The 21,752-nt window shown below is 39.5% G+C and overlaps 1 protein-coding gene across 1 annotated transcript in view; it reads right to left on the bottom strand.

The window, feature by feature from the left end:
* SYTL5 (synaptotagmin like 5) overlaps window positions 1-20,853 on the bottom strand; it is a 287,943-nt gene extending 267,090 nt beyond the window's left edge. Inside the window, exon 1 of the mRNA XM_058292189.2 lies at window positions 20,395-20,853. The gene's annotated coding sequence lies outside the window, so the exon portion shown is untranslated. The remainder of the gene's footprint in view (window positions 1-20,394) is intronic.
* Window positions 20,854-21,752: the final 899 nt, after the last annotated feature.

The raw sequence follows: 21,752 nt of genomic DNA, 5'->3' as shown, positions 1-21,752 counted from the left end.
CATTACTTTAAAGCCTTCCTCCAAACTAAAGAGCCTTGAATAAAACCCTCTAAAACTAAGATGGAAACCGGGAGTCATGATTGTGGATTTGTTCATGAATAGCCCGAATAGGAAGAAGAGCTCCTTGAAGAAATGAGTCATGAAATGGCACAATTGTCCTTTAGATTGATTTAAATATGCTTTCTAAGCTTTCAGTGTGTATACATATCCATCAGAGGAATTAAATAAACATGTATGTGAAAAAAATGGTGTTGGAGGCTTAGTTCAAAAATATAACTCCTCTGATCATGCCTTATTTTTGTAGATAAATAAGAGTCAACACAGGCTTCCTGAGAACAGAGAGAATATTTTATTTTTTCAAAATGTTCCATAAGAGACAATGGTTTTCCAGAAAGCAAATCCTCCAGAAGTGGTAGACCTGTCTCTACATGTCATATCAGATACTGGCACCTACTGGTGAAAATGTGACAGAGCAGCTATTACACAGAAACCACTGAGTCAGAGAGCAAAGACCTGTAAATTCAAAATGTGAAATCAGTGATACCTCAGGCAGGAAAGAAATTACCACAGTTGAAAGAGACTGATAAATAGACTAAGGGTAAAGACATATTCTAGAAACAGGCAAATAACACACATGGGAAGAACAAAATAGCTAAAAGAAGACCACTATTGACAGACATGAAACAGTTGTAAGATTTCAGTACCCAATGTGTCAGTAACTACTAATTAACTTGCCAAAAAGGTTTCTTTTATAAAAAAAAAGTCAGTAGAAAAGAAAAACTAAATCTTCCTTAAATAAGTTTGTCTTAATACCTGCAATCATTCACTTAGCAAATATGTATTGAGCAACTACTATATGTCTGACACTGTTACAGTCCCTGGGGATACAGCAGTGAACTACATAGACAAAGCCCCTGTTCTTGTGGAACGTGCATTCTAGTGAGGGTACAACGAGTAAACAAACAAGCAAGTATATAGTATTTCAGGTGATGATATGTGATTGTGAGAATATAAAGTAGGAAAGTGGTTGAGGGTGCTATGTTGCTATTTTATACAGGGCAGTCAGAAAAAGTCTCATGATAAAGCAACTTCCAATATTTTATAAAGGTTTTATACCCTCAAATTGGAAGCTATGCCTTCCTACTTCTTCTATGAGCTTTCCAATAACTATTGACACAGTAGGGCAGTTGTATCTATTTGATCAGTATGGAGCAATGGGAGAAGGGAAGGACACATCCAGGTATCTACTATGTGTCAAGAACTTTACATACTATAAGTGTTTTTTCATTTAATCCTCACCACCACCCTTTGAGGTATTATAAACCTCATTGTATAAACAGGGACACTGATGTTTAGTGACCCAAGGTCATATTGTTGTTATGTGTCAGAGGCAAGATTTGAACCCAAGATTTTTGGATCCAGGTATGTACAGCTGAAATTGGATGCCCTAGGTAGCTACTAGAAAGTGACAAAGAAATTACACTAATCTTGCCTATAAGTGTAATGCATTTTTATCTAGATCTCTCTCAAGGCACTTAGAATTTTCCACCTTGTATTTATTTATATTCATGTCATTTCACTCCAAGAGATTATGTAAGTTTTTGAGAATGGGATCTGTGTCTGAATCTTTAGTGTCTGGTAGAGTGTCTGACTCTTACAGGAATTGATTAAATACATGTCTCAGAACTTGACTGAATGAATGAAATAAACCCAGAAGCTTAGAACTAAGTCACTATTAAGTCTCTTCTCCAACAACACAGATAAAAAACACTCAAAAAAACCACACCAGAAAAGATCCTTATGATAACTACAAATGCCACCTGCTTCTACCAGGGTGGTTAATAGGGAGTTAAATTAGAAGTAGTTAAATAACTACAAAGTAAGATTAGACATCAGATTTGCAGAGAAATTCAAAGTATTGACTAAGACGGTTTCAATGTTCTTTGAAGTAAAATCTGGACTGTTGCTGCTGTCGGTTGTTGTTTTTTTTTAACACATGGACCCCCATCTACTGATGGCACATTTGTTCCATGAACTCTTGGGGACTATTCCAGAGTGCTCTTTTCCAAGTGGAGTTAGACCATGGATGCTCTTGAGAAAATGCCTATGGTTTTCTTGGTACATTTTAGGTTTATCTTTCTAACAGATTTCACAGTCATGTTTACCTTTGCAAATCATTGTACTAGGAGGGACTGTGCTTTTGAACCTATAGCCATTCTTGCTTTTCAGAGTAAAAGCCAAAAATATGCCTCCTTCCTTCTTGGAGAGATGACTTTGGGAGCCTTTATAGCTAAGCAGGTGGGAGAGCACTACACACCCAGGACTGAGGCAGTAGGAGAAACCATGGACAGAAGGTCAAACTGAGCAGCTATGAATTCTATAGCATAATGAACAACACTGTCTTCATTATACCCAGGATCCATTCAGCAAAGCTTATAATGATTTTCAAGGGCTTTTGCTTCCTCTGGCATGGAGAAAAAGAAAAAAGGAGGGTATGATAAGAATGAATGCTATGGAAGGGAGGCAAAATGGCCTCAGCAGTATGGCTATAGGCCAGGAGCTAAGGAGAGTGAAGACAGTGGGCTAGTAGGCTCCCTGGAAAAGGGCAGGGCCAATGAATTAAAAGCACCATATATCTGATGCCCAGTTTAAAATTTCCTTTCTGCACTGTAATTCCCCAATGTTATCCTCAAGCATTAAACAAGACAGCTTTCTGTTAGCTAGGTGTTAAGAAAGATGTTGATTGCCCACATTCTGGGGATGAGATGGGTCAGAGGGAGACAGCAGGACAGAAAGTCAGTTACTGGGAAGCAGAGACGACTAAAAGAAAAGCTGAGTTCTGTGATGAGCTCGATGAAAGGGAAAGGAGAAAATCACGATAAACTTGTGACACATGTAAAGACACCCAGGCTTCCTCAAGCATATTGGGAGAGGAGATTGACTCCTGGAATTCTGGAATAACCATGTTCCTGTCATATTAAAGGAACAGACAATGCCCACCCCACCCCCACCAGCCTCTAATGGCTATAGAACTTGGGCACATTTGAATTATGCTATGGAGGTGCTTTTGTTTCCAAGGGTAATAAAGGGCATTGGCAGAAAGCACATGATGTAAGAACAAATGTATACAGACAGAAAATTCATTCATCTGCTTCACAATAGGACCAGGTAAGGCACAGCACAAAAAGAGAATTTGTATTTAAATACTCCATGAAGTAGGAAGAGATGTGATGTGGGGGCATTTTTGAGGGTTGGAGTTGTCCTGGGTGGTGCTGCAGGGACAGTTACTGGACATTGTATGTCCTCCCAAGGCCCACTGGGTGGACTGTGGGAGAGTGTGGGCTGTGGTGTGGACCATTGACCATGAGGTGCAGCGGTGCTCAGAGATGTATTCACCAAGTGCAATGAATGTCTCATGATGATGGAGGACGTTGTTGTTATAGGAGGAGGAGTGGGGTGAGGGGGTTGGGGGTATATGGGGACCTCATATTTTTTTAATGTAACATTAAAAAAAATAAAGACAAGTAAATAAATAAATAAATAAATAAATAAATAAACACTCCATGAAGTCAATCCACATTTTTATAGACTAATATTTATTACTTCAAATTTCCCCTATAAATTGGATATTTCTTTTTTGTTTTATTATTTACTTGTTTATTATTTCAAATATATTTTATTTTTTATTGTTTTATTGCATTCACTCCCTCCCCCAATATTGGGATTTAAAACTGCAAAAGGTTTGAGAATCTACCTTAGAGGTTCTCCAAACAACATGGTTTTTAGAAAGGGGAAGTGACAATTCGCACAAATATCCTTCATGCTCATTTCCCCTGTCACAACCCCAAGCCGAACCTCTCAAGTAGTACTTCCAAAAGAGAAAGCACAGTAGTATTGCACATGCAATACTTCTGGACAATTTTGGAGATTCGAATTTGGGTGTTTGAGGCGATGAGGTGGTAGGGAGGAAGAGAGGTTTGTTTAATCTGTTTACAGGTTGTTGTCTCAGCTATGAAACCAAAAAGGCCAAAAAGGGATTCTTGTTCCTCCAATGAACAAGAAATGAATAGCAACAGAAAACAAACAGCAGTCATAAAATAAACTAAATATCCTAAATCAGGCACATTTCATTGTCAGAATGAGTCACTCCTTTTCCTTCCAACTCATCCTTCCAACAAAGAAAACGAAGTCACCCTGACTATGAAGACTTCCTGAATATCCATTTTTTTAAATTATCACTCTTCCCTCTTATATTTACAGACATGTTTATTTAATCCCCTGTGGTGAAGGCAGGCAGCTTTCTAATTGATATAAATGCTAGTTACACTGTCCTTTGATATAAGAAATGATAGATGGCTAAGGAAACATCATAGTATAGAAAGAATAGCTAACACTTACTTAGTATTTACTAATTGCCAGCTAAGAGAGGTAAAGTAACACACCTAAGTTATAATTAATAGGTGGCAATAACAGAATTCTAACCACTGCACTTTACATGGCATAGATTCACTTCCTGGCTCTGCCTTTATGTATAGAGCAGATTTAATCTTTACAATATGAACAGGTCTGAAGTCCTGTATTTTGTGGCCTTGGGGGTGTATCATACTTAATTCCCACCCATTTAATTCTTCCAAGAAGATATTCCAGGACTCTTAATAGCACAATGAGTGTAACAGAAGAGGTTCTTGGATTGGCAACTCTTTCCATTTGCTTTCTAATCCATGCAACTCTGAAGTCTGCATGATCATCTAGGGGACATGAACTGGGCATCTGGAAGGGCAGTGTAGCATAGAACTTAACAGCATTGACCTGCGTGCCTGAATGTCTCACTGTGAACCCTGGCCCCTCCACTTAGGAGCGTGTGACATTGGGTTACATATCTTCTTCATTTCTGAATTTCTTCATCTCCAAATAAGAATAATAATGGTACCTACTTTGTAGGGTTGTTGTAAGGATTAAATGCAATAACCAAGCAAGCCCACAGGTCAAGGGCTACATTGCTTCAGTATTTCATGCACATAAAGCTTAATAAAGAAAAATTTGAGACAAAAGACCAATGTAGAGAGTCTTTTCCACTCATTACTGAGGAAAAGCAGTAACTTTTTTTCAGAACATAGTAACAAAGGAATCATATGACCCTTGTAAAAATAAAGGTGAAGTCAGAAGTTAAGACTGCCTGTGCAGTAGGCTACAGGGAAATTGAATGCAAAGAATTCTGCTGTCCAAAATTTAGCATTCCGATGGTGATTTCCAAATTTTAGCATTCTTGTGGAAGCTCCATGCATCATATCCCATCCACTGAGACTCAATCTATATGGCATTGATATAGGAGGTGAGGATATGCAGAATTACAAGCAAGTCCATTTATATAATCCAGAGGCTAACATTTTAGTTAGGAGTAAATAACTTGGAGCAGGGAAGGCTAGCCTAGATACCAAAACTATAGCTGTGCCAGAAGTTCAGAGGAAGGAGCAGTAGATAAAAGCTGAGAAAACCAGGAAAGTTCTGGATTTATAGCTAAGATTTACCGAGGACAAGGTAAGACCAGACCTTATATGGTAGATTATAGATGACCAGATGGCCAGGAAGGTCTTTTACTCAGGGCAAAGGGAGCAGGCAAAGGCAGGAATGTATATGCTATCATCGGGAGTCAATGGATATGCCATTTACCTGGGAGAAAAGATTCTATAGGGAGGGGAATAGTAGGAGAACCAGTGAGAGAAGTAGGATGGGGGCCAATCTGTAGAATTAGCTCTTCCATGGCATAAGTTTTGATTCAAGACTGACACCTCGATGAACAGAAGTTTTAGACCTTGTCACAGACAAAACTTCGGTAACATACAAGGAAAACTGCTGCAGAAAATAACCAAAATTAATGGCTACCACAAATTCCCAGTTAGTTGAGCAGATTGTTATTCTCTAGATTTTTCTTCAATCCACAAGGGACATTAAAAATTCATTACTTTTATTAATAATCTTCCATCAATGGTAAAAAAAGGAAGCATGCTAAGTGAGAGAAACTAGACAAAAAGTACTACATATGGTTTGACTCCCTCTATACAAAATGTAAATACAAATAAATTAGAGAGACATAAATAGATTAGCAGTTATGTATGGCAGGGGAAGAATAGAGAGATTGAGGGGTGACTACTAAAGGGTAGGGTTCTTTTATGTTTGTTTTTTGTTTGTTTGGGTTTTTTTTGGAGAAATGAAAATGCTCTCATATTGATTGAAGTTATGAATGGACAACTCTAATTATACCAAATGCCATTGATTGTACACTTTAGATGAACTGTATGGTTTATGAATACATTTCAATAAAAATTCATTATTGATTCTTAAGAAGTATTTAAAATAATAAATCAATCAATGTATCAGTCATTCAGTAAGTATTGTGGGGATATAAATGCCACTTTGTCTAAGCACCTAATCAGGCTCATACAAGCCGAAATTTCTAACTTGATCCAGGTGTTTGTGTAGCTCAGAGAACACCCATTTAAAAAGTCTATGGCTGAGTAATAAGCCCATTTGAAAAGTGGCTTTGGGATGAATAAAGATCTATCCCTGATGTGCATAATAATTATACAGTACTAGTTTCATTATACAGTTGAGCAGTCTATTAACTTATAGGGCAGTCAGGAAAATGCTTCCCTTTTTTCTTACGTTTTAAGACTTGGCTCTCTGAGAACAAGTATTTTTACTGGAGGTATAAGGGGTGTACATGCTCTGCTCACTATGACACATCCTGGAAGAAGGGCCATGAAGGAGATAATACTTAGGAAGCCAAAGCCCACCCTGCACTGTTGGGTGGATGCCCTTAGAGAGTTATTCTAAAGTGAACAACTCTGAGTGGGGTAAATATAATGGAGAAGGGACACTGATGAATCTGAGGGCAAGTCTAACTCTTCTGAGAAGGTGGCAGGGTTTCCTAAAGGAAGTGTGGGAACTTGTCTGCAGAGCTTTAAGAGCAAGGTCCTCTCAGAGAAGATCTGCGAGGTAAGAGCAGGGAATTGGGATATACCTATGCCTCCCCCTACCTATCACCTCAAAGGGGCAGAGTTGAGCAGGGTGTGGATGTATTTCCTTGTGATCTGTGGGTTAGACAATATTTGGTATTCAGTTTAAAATTATTTTCCTTAAATTTTATCATTTCCTTTATTTTGCTTAGAGCTAGATTTCTTAACCTTGTGACTATGAACCCCCCAAGAGCATATGGATAGAAATGGATAGAATTCAGAGGGGCAATGAACTTGGATGGGAAAAGTTTATATCTTTCTTTTCACTTATATCTAATAGAAATTTTGTATTTCCTTCCAATTTGAAGATAGGAAGCAAACAACAATAGTAATAGCACCAACTGTGAATTTGTCAGCAAGAGAAATCACAGATATGACTCATAGCACATTATAACTATTATGATATCCTGAAATAGACTTTATACTCATAAATACTTTAAAATTTGGGTGCTCATTAGACCCACCACTAGATCGTGTTGTTTAATAAATTAATCCAGTACATGTATATCAAAAATTTGTGTTTTTAATATTTTGATAACTGTATTTCAATACAATGTGTTTCTTTTGTAATCCTATAGGTTTTATTTTATGGATTTAAGCCATTATTCTGGTAAGGAGATCATAGGTTCCACAAAGGGTCTCTGGCACAAAACTCTGTAAAAGGTCATATACCCTGGCCTAGAGTTTAAAATCTGGTAACACTTTACAACTGTGTGTGGTGGCATTGTCAAAGGAAGCGAGGAGTAGGTTTGAAATCATAAACAGCAATGTCATGTCAATAGTCCCCCACCCTCCACCATTCTCCCACCTCCCAACACACACATAAACACAGAATAGCACTAGCAGGGATTGTAGCCCAAGAGTGCTGTGCTGAGTCCAGCAGCAAAATGACAGGTGGATCATACACAGCAGACAGCAGTGGAAAACCTCAGGGTCAACAGGAATCATAGGCAATTGGTTGCAGGAGCACAAAGGACACAACTCATGGATCTTTTCAAAATATAATAGAGGACATGACCTTTAAGGGCTATAAGGAAAACTGAATCTGTACCCTGCCATTCTATTTGATTACCGTATACTTAAGAACACAAAGTAAAAAAAAATTACATGATGAAGAGTACAGACTCTTAGAATCATTATTTCAGAGTGAGGATTAGAGTAAGCTTTCAATGAGGTCTTACTTTGTTAATACAACATCTTTGTAACTGGTGGTTTCATATTTTAAAAATCATTATATATAGCATTTGATATGTACAAAATAATTTATTTCGCATTTATATGTTATAAAGCATAATAATAAATGAACCTCAATGACCCCATCACCCAATTGAAGGCTGAGAACATTATCAATGCCAGTATATCTACTGTAGGTTCCTGCCTTATACCATCCCTGTTTCTCCATTAGAGAAAGGAACTAGCCTGGATTTTGAATTTACTCTGCTTTATAGTTTATGATATATTCATGGCTCCTAACAATGGACTGTTTAGTATTGTTTGTTTCTGAGTTTTATAAAATAATACCCAAATGCATGAAGTCTTTGGCGACTTGGTTTTTCATTCAGTAGCTTGTTTCTAATATGCATCCATATTTTTGAATATAGCAGTGGTTGATTCATTTTTACTCTATCGTGAAATAAACAAATATCCTATTATTTATATATTTATTTCCCATCAATGAACAATTAGGTTATGCCACTAGTTTTGCATTATGAGTCATGTTGCTATTAATATTCCGAAGAACAATTCCTGGTACATATGCAAGAGTTTCTGTAGGGAATATACCTAGGAATAGGAATAAAATTGCTGGGTCATAGAGTATATGGATGTTCAACTTTCCAAGATAGCCCCAAGTATATTTTTTTCCAAAATGAGTTTACTAATTTACACTCCCATCAACAAAGCATAAGAGTTCCTGTTGATCCTCATCTATGCTAATACTTGATGTTATCAGATTTCTAATATACTGTCACTGTTGTACACCAAAAACAGTCCACTGTTTCATCCTATAAGGGGCGTGAAAGAGTTGGCAAGTGCCAAATTTTATCAGGTCAGCTTAATTCAAGGTTACATAATATCTTAGCCTGAATTCTTCCTAGAAAGCAGAGCTGGAGACAAGGTAGTTTATTTTGGGAAGTGATTCCAGGGAATAGACCTGGGAAATTGGGAGGACAGAACAGGCAAAGAGAGAAAACCAATTCAAGAGTATATTTTTGAGTTGGCCACAACTGTAGGCAACTGGGGCTTAATCTAGCTTAGACCCTCTAGGAGCCAGGTAAAACACTCCTCCACATTATCTGACCAAGGCTGGAAGAATGGAACATTTATCACTGGCTCCCATCCCACAATGGTCAAGAGTTAATTCTTGAAGACAAAAAGGAGATTTAAAAAAGAGAAAAACAAAATAATTTTTAAAATAATGTAAATAAAACCACACATGCAAAAAAAGTTAATTCTTGAGCCCTTAACTTATTCACACTTCCAGAATATACATGTGAGATTGCAGGGAGGGGGTGTCCCAACAGGCCTCTGTGTTAAAATAGTAAAGAAGCCCCAGGGTGGAAAGTGAAATATTCACTTTCTGCTTATACACGTATGAAGCTGGTACCCAGATCTATGGCTTGACTGAAAGGTAGGCTGAGAGGATGTGCAGTGGGGCAAGAGGTGTCCAATATACATAGCTAGTAAGTGGCAGAGATGGACTTCAACTACATCTATCTATCATAGTTCAAGTACTAAAATACTTGCCACATAGTGTGTACACTGTCCACTGCTTAACCGATAGTCATCCCTTCCTTTCTTCTCTGCTAAGAGAACTCCAATTTGTTCACGTGGCAAGCAGACCTTTCTGGAGTAGAACTGGTACAGCAGCTCCACGGTGTCATAAGAGGCCCAGATTCCTTCTGTCTTTATGTTCCAATATCTTCAGTGTTGGCTTACATCCAGGAAGTCACTTCATAGTCCAAGATGGCTCCAGTCATCATGCCTACATTGCAGACTAGCAACAGGAGGATGCAGGGGAGGATGTAAAGGCCCTCATCCCAGCTGAGCCAATTCCCTTTAATAGGCTTCCTAGAAGTCCCACAAAACACAACAATTATACCTCACTGGCAGAACTTAGTCTTAGGATCACGCCTTGGTGCAAGAGATGCTGGGTAGTAGAAATGGTTTGTTGGATGCAGTGCCACATGGAATGAAACTGGAGTTCTGTCACTAAGACAGAAGGTAAGAATGGATACTAGAAGTATCTGCCACAGTAGCTCTTTGATTTGGGGCAAGTTTTTAATCTATGCCTCAGTCTTATTTGTAAAATAGGAATGACAGTACCTACTTCACAATGTTGCTATGAGGACTAAATGAGATAATATAAATAAAATTGCACACTGCATGGCATGCAGTAAGTGCCTAATAAATGTTAGCTAATATTAATTTGTTTCCGTGACTCATCACCAGGGCCTGGCATTGAGCAACAAAACCTCAGATAATTGATCTTATTGTCCCCGTATTTATCAGGCATGAGGGTGCTGGGTGCTGACTCACACACACAACACTCATAAGTGTTTAAAGCCAGAATGGCAGTTTAGTAATTTACAATGAGAAATATAACTGTCCGGTGGACCAGACAGCCTGACCAGGTTATTCTCTCCCTGAAGGCAATGACCATGGGGAACCATAATGTTGACTGCTGAGGATAAGATGAGAAGAAAAAGAATTTGTTATCCATTTCAAATATTTAATGGCATCAGGGTCTGACAGCCTGTTGTGTCCATCTCTACAACTGACCTTGTCTGATACTCAGGCTTCAGACATGACAGGAAACCCCCTCCTCTGGACAGTGTTGTGAGCTACTCTATCAGTTGCTGACAAAGCTCACTGAGAACGTGGAACATGTGGGAAATCCTTTAGGCCAAACTCGAGACACTTATGGCACTATCAAATCCATTCTGAATAAATGTCCTATGCATGTGGAATACCTTTGGAAAAGTTATAAATAAAGAAAACACCTCAGGGAGACTCATTTTTTTAATAATATCCCCAGAATAAATGGGGGCAGTAGGAAACCAGATTATATTTTTGTTTAAAAGCTTTTTTGGATTGCAAGTTGTATATAATTTTTTTAAGCTTAAAATAGAAAAATTTTGAGTTTCATATAGAAACATAATATAAAATATTAATAACAAATAAAAATAAAATAAAATGCTTTAAATTAAGCAAATAGAATAATATGTATATACATGTGGTGGTTGAAGCAATATATACCCCAGAAAAATCTAATCCATTCTTATGGGTGGGAACCCATTATAAGTAGACTCTTTTTTTTTTAAAGATTTATTTATTTCTCTCCCCTTCCCCTCCTCCTCCCAACCAGTTGTTTGTTCTCTGTGTCCATTTGCTGTGTGTTCTTCTGTGACCACTTCTATCCTTATCAGAGGCACCTGGAATCTGTGTTTCTTCTTATTGCGTCATCTTGTGTCAGCTCTCCGTGTGTGCTGTGCCATTCCTGGGCAGGCTGCACTTTCTTTCATGCTGGGCAGTTCTCCTTATGGCGTGCACTCCTTGCACGTGGGGCTCCCCTATGCGGGGGACACCCCTGTGTGACAGGGCACTTCTTGGGTGCATCAGCACTGCGCATGGGCCAGCTCCACATGGGTCAAGGAGGCTCAGGGTTTGAACCGTGAACCTCTCATGTGGTAGGCGGACGCCCTATCCATTAGGCCAAGTCCGCTTCCCTCTTTTTATTTTTTAAGATTTATTTATTTATTCTCTCCCCTTCCCCCCCACCCCTGCCCCAGTTGTCTGTTCTCTATGTCTATTTGCTGCGTCTTCTTTGTCCACTTCTGTTGTTGTCAGCGGCACGGGAATCTGTGTTTCTTTTTGTTGCGTCATCTTGCTGCGTCAGCTCTCCGTGTGTGTGGCACCATTCCTGGGCAGACTGCACTTGACCACTGGGCCAAGTCCGTTTCCCATCATACTACTTTTCTACCTTCTATTGTATCGTTTAGAGAAGAACTGTGTGACCAGAAGGGGGATGGCAAACCCAGGGTTATCTTTGCATATTAAGTACAATATATAAATATATATGTATATACCATACATCTGTATTGTTTTAGTTTCCTGGGCTGATCAAGCAAATATCATGAAATCAGTCAGGTTAAACAAAGGAAATTTATTCACTCACAGTTTTGAGGCTAAAAGATGGGCCACACCTTAAATGAAGTAACCTTATCAAAAGATTCTACTTATACAGGAAGCGGACTTGGCCCAGTGGTTAGGGCGTCCACCTACCACATGGTAGGTCTGCGGTTCAAACCCCGGGCCTCCTTGACCAGTGCGGAGCTGGCCGATGTGCAGTGCTGATGCGCGCAAGGAGTGCTGTGCCATGCAGGGGTGTCCCCCACGTAGGGGAGCCCTGCACGCAAGGAATATGCCCTGTATGGTGAGCCGCCCAGCGCGAAAGCAAGTGCAGCCTGCCTAGGAATGGTGCCATACACACGGAGAGCTGATGCAACAAGATGATGCAACAAAAAGAAAACACAGATTCCCGTGCGGCTGACTACAACAGAAGGGAACAGAGAAGAAGACGCAGCAAATAGACACCGAGAACAGACAACTGGGGGGGGTAGGGGAGGGTGGGGGAGAAGGGGAGAGAAATAAATAAAATAAATTTTTAAAAATCTTTAAGAAAAAAGAAATGTAGTATGATATTAAAAAAAAAGGAGAAGAGTGTTAAGCTTTAGCATCAAAGATAAAATTTGAATCTTGGACTCACCATTTCTAAGCAACTTGAATTAAACAAGTTATTTCATGTCTCTGAACTTTCTTTTTTCATATGTGATAGAGTGTAAAAAATGGCCCCAATTCTTCATCCCTCCTTACATTCATGTCCTTTGCCATGTGACTTTGTAGGACCCTCCTACTTTAAATCTTGGCTTGACCATGAAACTTGGTTTGGCCAACAGAATAAGGTAGAAGTGATATATCAGTTTTGCTTGTAGGCCTCAAGAGGCTTTGTGTGTTTCTTCTTGTTCTCTCTTGCACCTCCACTGTTGCCACAAAAGCATAATTGGGTAGCCTGATAAAAGGCACATGGAACAGAACCCAGGCACCCCAGTCAAGGTTGGTCTAGATCGATTACCCAATAGCCAGGCAACCCCAAGACATGTGAACCCCAAGACATGTCTAGCCAAGCTCAGAAAGCATTCCAGCCACCCCTCAGCTGATCCTTGGACACATGAGCAATAAATGCTTATTATTGTATTCCAGTGAGTTATAGTCATTGTTTGTTACGCAGAATTCGCATGACAATAGATAAGTGACACACACATAACTGATACATTATAGTTGTGTTAAAAGCATTAAATGAGATGCTTTAGGTACAGTGAAGAACACTCTACAGTCAAAAAAATATGTAGTTATTACTATTTTTGCTAGATTTCTGCTTTCTAAATTATAATACATTCAACTCTTATACTCTTAAGATTATACCCTGGTCATTTGCTTGATGGTGTGGATGATCCTAAACCATTTGGTCTCACATTCACAGGCAATCTCTTGTACTCCCAAAGTTGTCTAATAACATATACAGAATGTGAATTTTACTGATTTAACTCTCATAGAGCAAGCATCCTTATTTGCTTCATCTCCAGTTACTTCAGGGAGGATAGGTCACATTTAATCTAGCTTACTTTTGGTATCATGTAGCAACAATAATGTAATTAAATTAGAAGTAATTTGAAATTAATGTGTTTTGAGAAAATTGCAATGCCCCTTGAGACTATATAATCTCTGGAATAGTTGATCCTTCAAAAAAAAATGACATAGGTGGGAAACCAGCCTCTTAAAAATGATCTCTAAACTGGTATAAGAGCAAGCTGCAAATTAGCTATGTGATTGGAGGAGAAATATGAATAGAGACAAATGGGCTGATGTGTAACCTCCATATTCATACACTTCTTTTTTGTAAGCGATGAAAAGAAAGCCCAATACAGCATTTTTCTCATTTCCTCATCCTTTTTCGAGTGAGCAGTAAAAGTAACTACACTTGACAAAAATAAACTGGATAATACTGTCAGAGATTAAGATATCAAATATCATGGATCAACTTCATATACAATAATGTGTGCAATGAACTAGACCCCTCAAATACCAAAATGTCTCAAAATGTCAGAAATATGGGGTTCTCAAAGTATCGTCCCTGAACCAGCAACAGCAGCATCTGGGAACTTGGTAGAAATGCAAATATTTGGGCTGTATCCCAGACGTCTGAATCAGAAATTCTGGGGCCAGGACCCAGCGATTTGCATTTTAATAATCTCTCCAGGTGACTCTAATGCCTGTTAAATTTTGAGAACCACTGATTTAGACAGAACCATGCTATTTAAATCATCCATGCACCAGCAGCACTGGCATCACTGGGGGCTTAGTAGTAATACAGAACCTCAGGTTACATCCAAATCTACTGAATCAGAATGTAAATTTTACAAGGTCGCCAGGTGACTTGTAAGCACACTAAAGTTTGAGAAGCGCTGTAATTGTCCACTGGTTCCCATATTAGCTGCATATTGCAATCATCTGGGGCGTTCTAAAAATACCGATGAATGAAAAAGAACAAAGTTGGAGAACTCATACTTCCCAATTTCAAAACTTACTACAAAGCTACAATAATCAAAACAGTGTGTTTAATAAGGGGGATTGTAAATGTGGGGAAATGGTTAGAGTTGATGGTAATGCATTATAGTGAGTATAATCAACACTGCTGATTTATAAATGTGTTTGTAGCTGAAAGGGGTAGTCTAGGGAGGTTAATGTCAATTGAAATAAAGCTAGAGGATAACCTAAGGATTGTAGAATATAGTGACTTCAGAGTTGGATGATAGTGTGGTTAATGATACAAATACTAGAATGTTCTTATATTAGAAGGTGTTCAGAATATGGAGATACATGGGAAAAATACAACTAATATAACATATAGACGATAGTTAACAGTAATATTGTAATATTTTTATAGCCATGGTAAAGGTCAATGCTAGCTGTCAATAATGGGGGTAAGCGGGTATAAGGGGGTATGGGATTTTTCCTTACAGAGCAATGAAAACGTTCTGAAATGGACTGAATTGATGACAGCACAACTTTGTGATGAAACTGAGAGCCACTGAGTGGGGTTGGATTGTACAAGGCATGTGACCATATAACACAGTGAACTCCATAGTGAATGATGGACTGTGATTAACCGTACAAATATGAGAACCTTGTCTTGCGAACTATAATGAACATACAATACTAATACATAGTGTTAATAATAGGATGGTTTGGGGGAAGAATACACCAAATACAAGCTATGGACTATAGAAAGCAGTAATATTATGACAATGTTCTTTGATCATGTGTCAACAACTGCGTCAAAACATTGTAAGTTGGTGTGGGGCGATGCATGGGAATCCTTTATGTTATGCCTGATTGTTTTGTTAAGCCGCAACTTTTCAAACTCAAAGAATGAAATTTAAAAAACAGTGTGGTACTGAAATAAGGACAGGCAATAGACCAATGAAACAGAATTGAGAGTGCAGAAATAAAGACTCACATCTATGGCCAAATGATTTTCAAAAAGGGTGCCAAATCCACCAGGTAGGGAAAGAACAGTCTCTTCAATGAATGGCGCTGAGAAAACTGGATAAACATATTCAAAAGAATGAAACTGGTCCTCTACCTCACTCCATGTACAAAATTTAACTCAAAATGGATCAATGACTTAAATATAAGAGCTAAAATCATACAAGTTTTAAAAGAAAATATAGGGGGGAATCTTCAGAACCTTGTATTAGGCAATGGATTCTTAGATAGGACACCAAAAGCATAAACATCAAAAGAAAAAATAGATAAATTGCACTACATCAAAATTAAACATTTTTCTGCATTAAAAGACATCATCACTGCAATGAATGTCCCATGATGATGAAAGAGGTTGTTGATGTGGGAGGAGTGGGGTTAAGGGGGTGAGGGGTATATGGGGACCTCTTATATTTTTTAAATATAACATTTAAAAAAAATAAAGAGAGAAAAAAAGACATTATCAATAAAGTGAAATGACAACCTACGGAATGGGAAAAATATTCGGAAATCGCGTATCTGATAAGGGTTTAAAATATAGAATATTTAAAGAACTTTGCAACTCAACAACAAAAAGACAAAAAGCCCAACCTAAAAAAAATGGGCAAAGGACTTGAATAGACATTTCTCTAAAGAAGATAAACAAATGGCCAATAAGCACATGAAAAGGTGCTCAACATCATTTGCCAATAGGGACATGCAAATCAAAACCATGATGAAATAGCACTTCATACCCATTAGGATATCTATCATTTTAAAAATATAAAATAACAGTTATTGGCAAGGATGCAGAGAAATAGAAAACTTCATACATTGTTGGTGGGAATATAAATTTTTGCAGCTGCTGCGAATAACAGTTTGGAGCAGGGGTTCTTAACCTTTTTTGTTCCATGGACCCCTATTATACACACTACTATTATTAAATAATACACACTATATTGCATATTATTTAATAAATATATTGCACCTGCACCAACATGCCCCCACAAGAATAATGTTTTTTTGAATTTCAATTCAAGCTCATAGACCCCTTGTTAAGAACCCCTGCTTTGGAGGTTCCTCAGAAACTTAAACCTAGAATTACCATATTACCATTTCTAAATATACACCCAAAAAAATTGAAAGCAGGGAATCAAATAGATATTTGTACACCAATGTTTATAGCCACATTACTCATAATAGCCAAAAGGTGGACTCAACCCTAGTGTTTATAAACAGATGAATGAATAAAGGAAATGTTGTGTATACATACAATAGAATATTATTCAGCTGTAAAAAGAAAGAAGTTCTGATCCATGCTATAACATGGATGAACCTTGAAGACACATTGAGTGAAACAAGTCAGACATAAAAGGACAAACATTGTATGATTTCACTTATGTGAAATATCTATAATACGCAAATTTATAGAAATAGAAAATAGATTATTGGTGTCCGGGGGCCAAAGGTAGTTATTGCTTAAGGAGTACAGAATTTCTGTTTGAGGTGATGAAAAAGTGTGAATATTGGATAGTCATGATAGCACAATACTGTGAATGTAATTAATATCACTGCATTGTACACATGAAAATTTAAAATGGGAAGTTTCTTGTTATATATATGTTACCACAACACAAAAAAAATTTTAAAGTAAACAGCAGTGCTGATACCTGGATCCCATTACCAGAGGCTAAAATTTAAGTAGCCTGGGGATCAGCCCATAAATCTGGATTTTCAGAAACTCTCCAGATGAGTCTAATATGCTATAAAGTTTGAGAACCACTGACAGTCCACTCCACTCTTTCATCTAGTGAGAAATCTAAGGCACAGAATTTTACAACTGCTAAATTTCAATCTCTTCATACTTGTTTAGGTGATCTTCCTTCTCTACATTCCAAAACCTGGCTACTTCTGTGGATATTAGAGAACTCCCACTGGGAAGGCTGACAGTAATATTAACTTCCTTCTTTTCTTGCATTAAAGTTTTATTTATTTTTTTATTCTAGGGGCCATATCTTGAACTGTTATTTGTTTGTTTGTTTTTTGTACTTCATGTCCCATAGTACAGATATAGAGACCCCCAAAGAAAATCTGTTTACCTAAATTGTCAGTACCTGCTACCTCTCTTTATGTTCTTCTTGTCTCTCTTTTTAAGTTGCCCTCCAGGCTCCTAGGATCCAAATTAATCATTGTTTCAATAAACAAGCATCACAGGTTATAGGAACCAAACAACTAATTGGTTTTTGCTTGCTTAACCTTTTCCACTTTTTCCATGTCCTTGTGAAGTTGTAAAGCTCCCAAACGCAACAGTCCACTCAAAGGGCAACTATTTTCTGAATGTTTACTTGTTCCAGGAAAGAGAAGGTCTATCCTATACTTAACATAATGGAAATAAAATAATGGAAACCATATTATATAAATATACTTTATATTAATACATTCTACAAAAGTGATTACTCTGCACCCTTAAAATAACATACACTCTGAAAAAAAACTATTCTGAAAGTGTTCGTGACTGATATTTAATTTCCTATTTGAACGATTCGCAGGTTAAAATAGAGCCATTTGCATTCTAGAAGACTTAATCAGGTAGCTCCCCAAAGCCATCCCCAAACTCCTTCCACCTGGCCTCTTTTCCACTGTAGAAGCTGAATAGCCAGAGACTCATTTTCCCAGACTCTAAGGGCACTAAGGGCAGCTCTGTGGCCCAGATCTGGTCAATGAAACACAAGGGAGATTCTGTTAGGGAATTTCTCTGATAAGGGAAATCTGTATGAGAAAAAATACTCTGCCTCTCTCCATCCCTTCTTCCTGCCTTTGAACACGGAGTAAGGATGTAATCCCTAGAACTGTTGCTGCCATCTTGAAACCACAAGGTCAGAAATAATTTCACAGCCACTGATCCAGAACTTTGACACTGTTGGGCCACTGGACCAACTCCAACAATCACGTACTGGCAGATTTCTCTACTTGTTCAAGACATTTTTAGTTGGATTTCCTGTTACTTGCCACAACAAAATAATAATTCATAATATTCAGATGTTTTCCATACATGGAAAAGTCTCGTTTACTTAGAACACAGTGTGGTCTGAGGATCTGCACTTTGAGGATTACTAAATTAGTAGGATTATCTTCTAGGAGTGAATAGAAAGCATCCCAGGCTGCATTCAAGGAATGGTTAACAGCCCTATCCAGACTGCAGAATTCATTCATTCATTTATTCATTCAACAAACCCCTACTTTCCTAGGCTGCAGGGATACAAAAATGAATAATATATTATCGCTGCCTTCAAGGAAATTACATTATCTTGAGCAAGACTGGTGTGTAAAGCAACAGTCGCAAGGGAATAAACACTGGGATAGAGATGTGTCAGAGGAGTTATGTTAGCAGAGAGGTGGGACAACTAACCCAGTTTGGAAGGCTCCCTGGGGAGGGCATTGGAAAAGAAAATCATCCAAAGCTTCCACTCAACTCTAAAAAGTTAATCCTGTGATCCGACTAAACATCTAAGGTTTTATTAATTTTCTCCCAAGAGAGAAGTTTACAATCACAGAATATAAACCAAATGACAATTCAGGAAAGAGCAATTTATGATAGGGGATTTAATCAACTGCCAGGAAAGACTCCTCCTCCATATTTCAGCATGCCCCTGCCCCGACTCCCCCCAAAGCAGGATAAAGACATAGTCATGGAGAGGGGATGGCTTTCCTCTCAAATCAACAGAGATGCTTGTCTAGAACAGGATTATTATCTGATGCAAATTGAGACCACCTGTTAACAATTTCACCAAACCAAACAATATTGATGATAAAGCAATCAGTCCTCAACGTGAGCCACAAATATGCACATTCCAGGAGGTTCTTTCCAACTCTACCATTAGACAAAATATGACAGCATTAATGAGGACCTATTTAATAGTCACAGAAACACTTGGCCCTTAATGGTAGAGAAGGGGGAGAGGGTCACCATGCCCGCATTGATTTTCCTAAAAGCAGCTGGTGGAAGCACATTCCTCCTTCCACTGGGAGAGGAAAAGGAAAACTAACATGTAGCTGTGCATTGTTAAATCCTTAAAAGAAACAGAATTATTTCTAATCGATTTTCTTGCAAGGGAAATAATAGGTTTTAAAGCATCTCTAAAAATAGTGAAAATAAGACCACCTGCTAAAATTTTTCAGGAGTACAATACATTAAAATATTCAACAAAGCCCTTCAATGAAGCGTTTCAACATTATCGAGACATTCACATTAATTGTGCCTGGGGAACATTTTGATTCAGTAAATGGTGACGAGATAGATATGCAGCAACTGCAGTTACCTTACAGCTATGGCATGTCCTGAGCTGGGGAGAAGTGTTCCAAGATCCCAACTACAGTAAAAGATATGCCACCTCGCCGAGAAGGAAACCGCCCTGGCAAAGGATCCCAGCTCAGCCCTCTAGCTCCCCTGTCCCCATATCCAAGAATCACCCGGGAAGAAAGTGGGGGAGGAGAGAAATACGAAACAAAGCAAACATTTCAAGCCCCATAAACGCCGCATCCAGGTATTTGAAGTACCCAGGAAATTAAGACTCTGGCCCCAGAGTTTGGTTTGTCTGGGGTCTGAGTATGGATTCGATATCTCTGCTGCGTGTTAAAAATCGAACTTTCTGTCTTTAACGGATAGAACCCGAGGGAGGAAGCAAAGAACAGAGACACAGGCTGCGAGATACTCCCACGCCCCCCCCCCACGCCCCCCACACCCCCCGCTCCCCACCCCTAGTCACCCAGAAGCATCGAGAGACAAGAAACTTACCTGGCCCTCACCTAGACGGAAAGGCTGCTGGTCCAGCCTCAGAATGGGTCAGCCTGCATTGGGTGAGTCGCTGAAGCCGGAGACGAAACGTGCAGACCCCAGGCGAGAGGCGAAGTCCCGCTCCTAACCCGGGGGAGCCGAGTGACTCAAGCGCTTGGCTCCCGCCTCTCTGCGCCGTGTGCGGCGCGTCCTCCCCGCCTCCGGAGGTACCAGAGCAGAGCGCGGGGGGACGATTCCCAGCCGCCCCTAACCACAGGGCTCACAGCCCGACGCCCCCAGGCGGTGGCTCCAGAGCCCACCCAGCCTGACCGCGCCAGGCGCAGCGCGCCCCCCCGCGCTACCGTCCGCCGCCACAGGACGAGCGCCTTGGTCCTTGGTCTCCCCTCTCCCTGGTCCCCGCCACGCCGGGACCTGCTGCCCCAGGGATGCCCATTTGAGCTCAACACACCTTCCACATGCCATCATTGTCAAGGCCCTCTTGCAGGCTGTGCCAAGCCAACCCCAGGACACACAGCACCCCTGTGTAGACCCCACACCCGCCACCCTCAGTCTCCCCCATGCGGCGGCGCCAGAACCTACACAACCCAGAGCCGCGCGCAGCCCAGATCCCAAACATAACTTGCCTCAGATCCCCCCTCTCCCCCGACCCCTACATCACAGGGACCGGTTGCCCTCCGGACTGTCCATCTGACACACTTGCCGTCTGTCAGCTGGACATGGCAATGCCCAGACCCTTCCACAGTTGGTGCCAATGCCAAGGGTCCCCCTTCAGCTTTTCAGCTGCCACACTTCTACAACTCTGGTAAAAGATGGACGTGACTTCCTGTTCAGAAATATGGGCAGTCCCCGTCGTCCCTCCCCCCCCGCCCCCCAACACAGACCCATTCTCATCATCTCATTGTTTTCTTACCCCTCAATATAAATCCAGACCTCTCCTATGATGGACTGAGAACATGGGTTAGTTATTCATTTCATGATCCCAACAGCCTAGCACATGACTTGAAACACAGTGGAAAATAAATATTTATTGAAAGCTCAAAGTACGACCATCCAGGACCATCCTACCCCACCTCATACTTTCCACCTTTTCCTGTCTATTTTCCTGTACTATCTTCCTCATCTATACCTACCTTCCTAAACATTGTCCTTCAATTCTTCTGCCTCTGTTCTCTAATTCTATAAGGTTGTGTTTCTTTTCCAACTTCTTTCCTCTTCTTCGAAACTCTCCGTTCTCTCTCACTGACTTATTCTCTCTCACTGACTTATTTTCTCTCTCTGACTTATTTTCAAATTTGATCCCAGTCAAGTGTTTTGCTGCTTTTTTGTTTTAATCTATTAAGTACTTGGTTCAAAATTCT

This window comes from Dasypus novemcinctus, chromosome X, assembly GCF_030445035.2.
Source record: "Dasypus novemcinctus isolate mDasNov1 chromosome X, mDasNov1.1.hap2, whole genome shotgun sequence".
Lineage (NCBI taxonomy): Eukaryota > Metazoa > Chordata > Mammalia > Cingulata > Dasypodidae > Dasypus > Dasypus novemcinctus.
This window is presented reverse-complemented; position numbering and strand designations above follow the sequence as displayed.